Here is a 7,736-nt window from a genome sequence, read left to right on the forward strand (position 1 = left end):
TATCTGAAGACATCAGCAGGATCCTGACTACATAGGTATCACATCTTTTCTAAGTTCTCTCTACTTTTTCTTCTACCCAGGTCCTGAAATATAAGAAATCAGGGTGTATTTAGTAAGTAAATTATATTAAGGTTAAAAAAAAATTGGAAGTAACTATCCACACAAAATTGCAAATATACCTAGTACATTAGTGATAGATCTTTTCAAGTTGTCTGCAAACAGAATACTGGCTTTGTTATTGCTATAGGGATTATGTTGACAGGAGATTTTTGGCAGCATATGAACAGGTGATGTTCATTATTCAGGTCATGTTCTTCTAAAGTAAACATTTGAAAACAAATCACTGTTTAAACTGCCATTTCCTGGCCAAGAGTACACTCATGTAATCTGGTTTTGGGTACCGTTCCTCCCACTTCTAATGGGGATGATACTAGAAATACCAAAAAAAATTGTAGTCACAAGATATATTAAGCTGTTTTGACACAGAAAGGAAGATAACAGTAATGACAAAAATCTATCTGTTCTGGAGCAGAGGCGGCTAATAAAGCTAGGTGAATTGCATTTCCTTTGTCTTTCAGAAGAAAACAAACAAACAAAAAACAGAGAAGGGTGGCGAAAAGAGCAAACTCATCTCCTTTATAGCATCACCAAAAATCCAGGCTTTGTAGTAACTTTGAATTTTGATTCAATCAACACAATTCCATAAAGGTTGGAATGGTCACAGAGAACGGCAGCAAGGGTTAGTTACTATACTTGATATCAAATTGAAGTATCATCTCTCTCTGCTGGCATAGGTCTATTCAGCTTTTTTTTAAAAACAAAAACAAACAAACAAAAAAACTTATGCTGAGATTCAGCTAGTCTCTGGTCAAGGTAACCAATGCATGGGAACACTGGGCAAATCTGGGTGGTTACTAAATATATGTGACACTTACTACATATGAAACTCATTACAAAATTTTAATTGGGATCTTTTCCATTCAAAACCTTGCTCCCTACTCTCCTCCCATACCTAATACTGACTATAGATGAGGATAATGTCTACAAAAAATGTTTACTTTGGAGTGAAATATTTCATTATAACTACCTCATACGAACTATCACAGGACAGCCAGCTGCCAGTGCTTCCACATAGGAGAGTCCCTTTAAGGCACCACTCAGCACAGGACTGCGCATGTTGTTCCCAGCTTCGCGCTATGTCCAGCCCATGTATGGCAGGCTGACTAGAAAAAGCCTGAAACACGAGGCTGCTTTTGGGTACCACTGGTTTGGAACTGTTACATTATGAGGCAGGGAATGATTGTCTATATCTAGTGACCAGTCATCTTCTAGGTAGAAAGTAAAAGAAGCAGTTCCAGCAAGAAGGTAATTTATAGGTTACAATACCGAACAAAAAATATACAGGCCATTCCCTGATGAAACAAAGCCCGTAACACTTCAAGAAAAAAGCATCACAGTAATGGATTATTTAAAGCCTCCAAGCAGAGCCTGCTTTGATGGAAACTAAGCAGAAAATTAGAGAAAATGGGAACAAAGATTTCATTTATACCTGTGGCTATGAAAGTAGATTAAAAAAAGAAGATGAAAGGCTGCAAGTTCCACTGTTGCTTATCCTGAGCCACGATAGGCTCAAAAGGCTACGCACACGTTTTTGCTCTCACAGGGAAAGAGAGGACTAGAACAGAAATTCTAAACTCCACAGATGATCCCTATCCTTTCAAAACACAGCTCAACAACCGATTTTTTTAAAGCAAATATTGAGAGGATAGATGAACAAACTAAATATACAATAGATTTTAAAATGTTTCAGTATTGGAAACATTTGAGGATTATTTTTTTTTAAGACCAATCTAAGAAGCATTTCAAATCTAGTATAAGTAATCCTTTAATAATTCTCAAGCCCTTCTTCTACATTTATTGCTAGTGACAGAACGTTCAAATATAAGACAGTGTAATAATTAATGTCTCAATTAATTATGGTAATTAAGTTTATAGAGCAGTTTTCAATTGAAGATACCAACTGCTTGAAAAGAGATAAGGGATATCTTATGACTTACTCAGCTGAGTAGTTACTTGTGTAAGCAGTCTACTGTCTCTGATGAATCTAGTCATATAAGTAACAATTGTGTAAAAAAAGAGTATAGTTTTTATAATAAATGAAACACTTATTTTCAGGTGTTCATAAAATAACTCTGTGTTCTAACCAAAGAGCAGAGAGAGCTCTCAGCATGGGCGAAGCAGGTGGCCGCCTAACACGGGGGCTGTATGCATCTGCTATATCTAGGAGTGGTAAACTCTACACGGAGATCCTGACAAGTGAGTTTGTGGGGGTTTTTTATAGCTTAGAGGTTCTTCACTCTCCCAGTGTCTCATCCTTGAAAGTGAGAAATTCTACACAGTAATTCTATAAAATGCTTCCACCTCCATAAGGAAAATACACCTCCTGTAAGAACCTGCTTGCTTTCTTTCCACAGGATCATGGAATAGTGTGGCTCCTTTAGGAAAGGCATATGACAAAAACAAAACAAAAAACCTTTTCACGCATATCTGTCAGCTTCTGGAAAACCTAGCAGGAGGGGTCTTCTACAGAGAACAGGAGGAAGAATGGCACAGGACAAAGTTTTCTTCTCTTGTCAGTAGGCATTTTGGGCCCACTTTACCCTATTGTACTCCTATCTGCACCACCAAGCAAGAGGTCACATGACTATCTTTTTGAGTAGTCAGAGTGATGCTTTACTCCTATGACTGTTTTTGTCGTAGGAGTTTGCTACTTCTTCCTGGGGTTTATAATTCTGTTATAACATCCCATGCACGATCAACGTAACAAAATAGTTACTGCTAATCGCACAAAAAGTAAAAACCCATTTGTAAACATTGTGGTGTCTCCTGCTCTTTTCATTCAGTACTACTTACTAAAACTACATAAATAGCTCAATAAAATTAAAAACAGGCACTATCTGCCTCCCCTTCACCTCCCTGAGTTCTTTCTTACAATAAAACTGGGCGCTAGACATGATTCCGCTTTTTTTCCTGTAAAAAGAATGCCTCTAGATTATACTGTATTAAATGAAAACAAAATATGGACTACTATGAGCCATTTCTAGCAAAGTTTACCAATGCTGCTCTAATATAGTTAGAATATAACATTCCCCATCCCTACTACTTTGAAAATTTTACTTCCAGGCAACCCCAACAAAACAAAACTCTCTCAGTGCTACTTTATCCAACCTGCAAACGTAAGCTTTAGAGATGATAGTTGAATATTAGTGTCTTTGTTTTGGCAAAGCACAGTATCTCACGTCTGTCCAAGTTGTCCACTGTCAAACAATGTATCCTAAGCACTAGCACCCCCAAAATACATACGATGTTTTAAAGCAAAAGTGGATAAAACCAGTCCTATTGCCATTTGTCTGTTTTCTTTTTCTTGATTCAGCATTATTTACAGATATGCTACAAACAATACTGACAAGAGAAAAAGGAAGCCGAACAAAGCGTATGAGAGTAAACAGCTTATCAGCAATAGCTGTACTGCCTCCCTCTCTGCCTCATTCAAGTTAAAGGAGATCTAGAATTTATAGGATGCTGGAAAAACACGTTGTAAAGATTTGAAGCACACTCAGGAAAAATACAACAGTTACCAAAGTTCACATAGGGGCAGAATGATATGAACAGTCATTATCTGTTCAACTCAGCTGGAGAAAGCTATTCAAAAGCACACAGTGAGAAGAGACAGGACTGCAAAGTAAGCTCACAAGAGACCTTTCTGTCCCATCGTTCCCAGATGATCTAGCAGCCCAGTGCAGCGACAGAGTGCCATAGAAAATAAGGCATCACAGTTTTTTGGGTCAAGCTGTTTTCCTCCTATAGGATATGTATTCAGATTTGGAACAGACAGAAAATAAATATACTAGAAGGTAATTGTAACATTTATCTATAGATACCTCAGACTTGGATGATGCAATCCTGTGAGTAGCTTTCAGTAGAGTATTTTTACTTTTTTAGCCTCTGCTAAGATTAAAGGCCTCTACTACACAATTGGATCTTGCTGTTCCCCTGAAGCAGTCACTTCAAAAGTTTGAATTCTAAACCACTAATATTTATACAAATAAGAATTGCCTTTTAGCATATAAAGTTGTCAAGACAATAGAGATGTATAAAGCGTTAATCAGTTTCTGAATATATTTGATTTATAGTCTGAAGCTATTCCTATAATCACCAATATCGGTTTTCTTGGAAAAACAACTCTTGTTCTATGCTGTCATACAGTCTTAAAAGGACACAGATGCAAACCACTGATGCACTTTCTGTGCTAGTTTTTTTTACAGAAAATTAGAGAGGATGATTGCTCCTTTATCACAATTTTTACTTCAGTTTTTCAACTTTCGGATCAGCAGGATACTTTCAGCACTAATGAATGTAGTGACAATTTCAAAGCAGACAAATTGCTGATAGACGCTATGCAAGTTTCGTCTTCAAATTCTGTCCACGCACTTCAGTTCTGATCTGCAGTATCTGTTGTATTCTTGACCTGGAACTGTAAGAGACCAAGGCTGCTGATTTCACAAACTGAGCCTAATAACCATTCGAATTGTTACTGAAATTTGAACAAGCAATTTGAATTGGGCAAATATGTTTTGTCCACAGTAAATTGGCAGAAGTAAGAAGAATGTTTAGGATACCTTGGTACACAACTGAAATTGTGCTGCGTTGGTGTCCACCTGCCACTGGCATAGCTCAGAGAAAAAACAAAAAAGCCTGGAACACCAAGGGAATCCTGTTAAATCAGAAAGACGTATTAGCCACCAAGCCTTCCAGGACATTATCTCAGATCCAAGCTATAGACAAAGGTCAGAAAAGTAGTAATGAGGTTGCCCTGAAACAATGTTGAGCACAGAAGACAGAGACTGCGAGTCTGCAATTTGGATAATGTTAGATCAGATAGTACAGCCTTACATAAATGCTGTTTTAAAAGCATGATCAGAACCACAAATTCAGTTATTTTTTCAAATAATTATTTTTGCAAATACTCACAAATGCTCATGCATTTGTCCAAATTTACCAAAGCGGTAATCATCACTGCTGTTTTAGCATTTATGAAATCTATGAAAGGTGATTTTGTTTATAATGAAACACAATACATGTAAGCGTACCTATGTACAGACACAGGCCTAAACTTCTGAAACCCAGTCCTAATGAAATTTCTTGCCTGGAAAACTACTGTGTGTAATCCACCTCTATACTCTTCCCCAATTCTCAGTGCTCTGCATTCCATTTTAGCTACCAGTTTATTTTCTTTGGTGTTTCCTGTGGCTTACAGGGAGGATGAAAGAAACATGCTCCTTTCTTGCAGTGTTTATACTGGTTCATGATTGCAGAAGAAAGAAATTAGTAAGAAATTCTTCTACGTTTTTGGAGAATCCGAGATAGACCATGCCAGTTACAATTCCTTCACTGTAATAATTTATTGTGCTAGCTTTTTAAAGGATAACACAAAATTTATTTCTTGCATCGAATAATGACAGTACAATAAAATAATAGATATTATTGTGCAACTTGGAGTCTTTAAGTGAACTAAAACACAACTTTGTTCCAGACTATTTTTATCTGGAATTAATACTAACACAGCTTTGGACTAAATTCTGGCCTTGGGTACAAGAACGAACACAAAAATGAAACCAAAGATCCCCACTCCAATAAATAAAAGCAAGTGCAACCGGAGAAAAACGTGTCCTGTTTCACCACTGTAGAAGCATACACGAAAACTGAGAAGCTCCTTAAATAGTTTAAGAATTGGCCTATATTTGTAATAACATATGATAGGTCAGCTGTGGAACTTATTAATATCAACAGTTAAGCACATCAAGCATGTCTGACTGACAGCACAAATAAGAGTCCAAGTCAAAATACTCATCAACCTAACTAGATTGCAAAGTATATAAAAGCTTCAATTTCAAATTTTAATTAAATCCCCAAATTTTATATATTTGAACTCAGCCTTTAAGGATAAACATTTTTTAGGAGTTTCTTCATTTATAGGCATGACATCAAACAGGACATAGGGAGAAACAAAATAGTAGTCTGATCTAGTATGCTAATAGCCTTGGACATAAAGATGATACCTTCTTTTTCCCTTTCAGTAGGTAGGTATGAGGTAACAGATGTTGAGAACAAAGTCTTGCGACAATGAGAAAATACAGATTACTGTTTACAACCGCTATTCAAAATTTCAAGGAATTCAGTATGAAAAAAATTGAAGCTCGATTCAGCTCTTATTAAGCAGTGTCTCTCCTCACAAGTGGCCTAGTGATATCAAGTTAAGAACGCTTTAACCAGGCCTTAAAGGTGAAGTTCAACACTTTGCAAAATATCAGTATAAATCCCATGCACCAGGTAGAGTTTACATAGAATTTAAGAAGCATGTAACTTTTGTGTCAACTTCCTGCTCAGGGATCAATTTTGCCTTAACATACAAAGCAAACTACAGTGAAAGAAAGGTTATTGCATAGTATTTAAAAGAAAATATGACATTCAGGAATAAAGTAAATATCATCATGATCTCTATAGTCTTCACCTCCTCACTAAACTAAAAATGAATAGGATGCCTATTAGTTCAGTCAAGAGGAGTCTGTGTAATACATGCAAAACAGGTACACAGTTACACTTATTTTTATAGGAAATCCAAATTTTCTACATAAACAAGTTCTAAATACCATCCCAGATCATACTCTTCTTTCTTTGTTGTAAGCATAAAAAAAGAAAAAGAAGAAAAAATATTCTAGAACAATCTTACTCCCAACCCCCCTCCCACAGACAGCAAGCCACTAGGGCCTTTGGATGCCAGAAACGACCATAAGACTTCTGACATTTTTCCATTGCTCAGACTACCAACATGAAATGAAGGCAAAGAATCAACCAGCTAATGAGCTACTTTAAGTTACATGAAACTCATTATTGAGTTAACACTAGCTAGGTTTTGTATTACATATATAAAAGATTATATAAAATTATGGTTTGGATTTATGTGAAGGAGAAAAAATTTAGATTCTATTTGTGCAGTTTTTCCATGTAACTGTGATATTTACCAAGCAATTTCTTGCACCACACTTGTAGTATATGATCTGTATAACATCACCCCTTCTCATTAAACACATTGAGTTTTTAAAAATTTTATATTTAAAAGACTGCCAAGCTTGACTTATGTTTTAGCACTGAAATAAAACCTTAAGGTTCTGCACAGAATTTAGAGTCTACTAATAAACTAGACAAACAACACATTTAAAAGTATTTTCAGGAAAAGGAGAGACGCTATACCAGTCTGGCACTATATTTAAATCTCTCTTAAAAATGCAGGTCCTTTTTTGCCACAACAAACATCTACGTATAATAACTTAATATCACCTAAAGCTAATTTCTGGGTCATGCATAACATAAATGGTTTGCTTACTGGTTTTAACATGCAACACCAGTAGCTCTACAGATTTTGATTTTTTTTTTTTTTTACTTAAAATTTTCAGCACGTTTGAATTCTTATGTGTGCTATTCCTCTTATTTCCTGCAATTCAGAGGGTTGGTTTGTTTTTAAACTCATTTCAGTGCATTTCAAAGCAAGCTGATGTGCCTCAATGTGTACATCTATTTAAAGTGAAATTATATACTGTGAAATACCTGGCAGACTTTGGATTCTTCTGTCCTAATTTTATTTTGATGGATGTCTAGTTTGACTGACAATTTGTGCA

Source organism: Nipponia nippon, unplaced genomic scaffold (assembly GCF_047370975.1).
Source record: "Nipponia nippon isolate SJK-2023a ecotype South Korea unplaced genomic scaffold, ASM4737097v1 scaffold_7, whole genome shotgun sequence".
Classification (NCBI taxonomy): Eukaryota; Metazoa; Chordata; class Aves; order Pelecaniformes; family Threskiornithidae; genus Nipponia; species Nipponia nippon.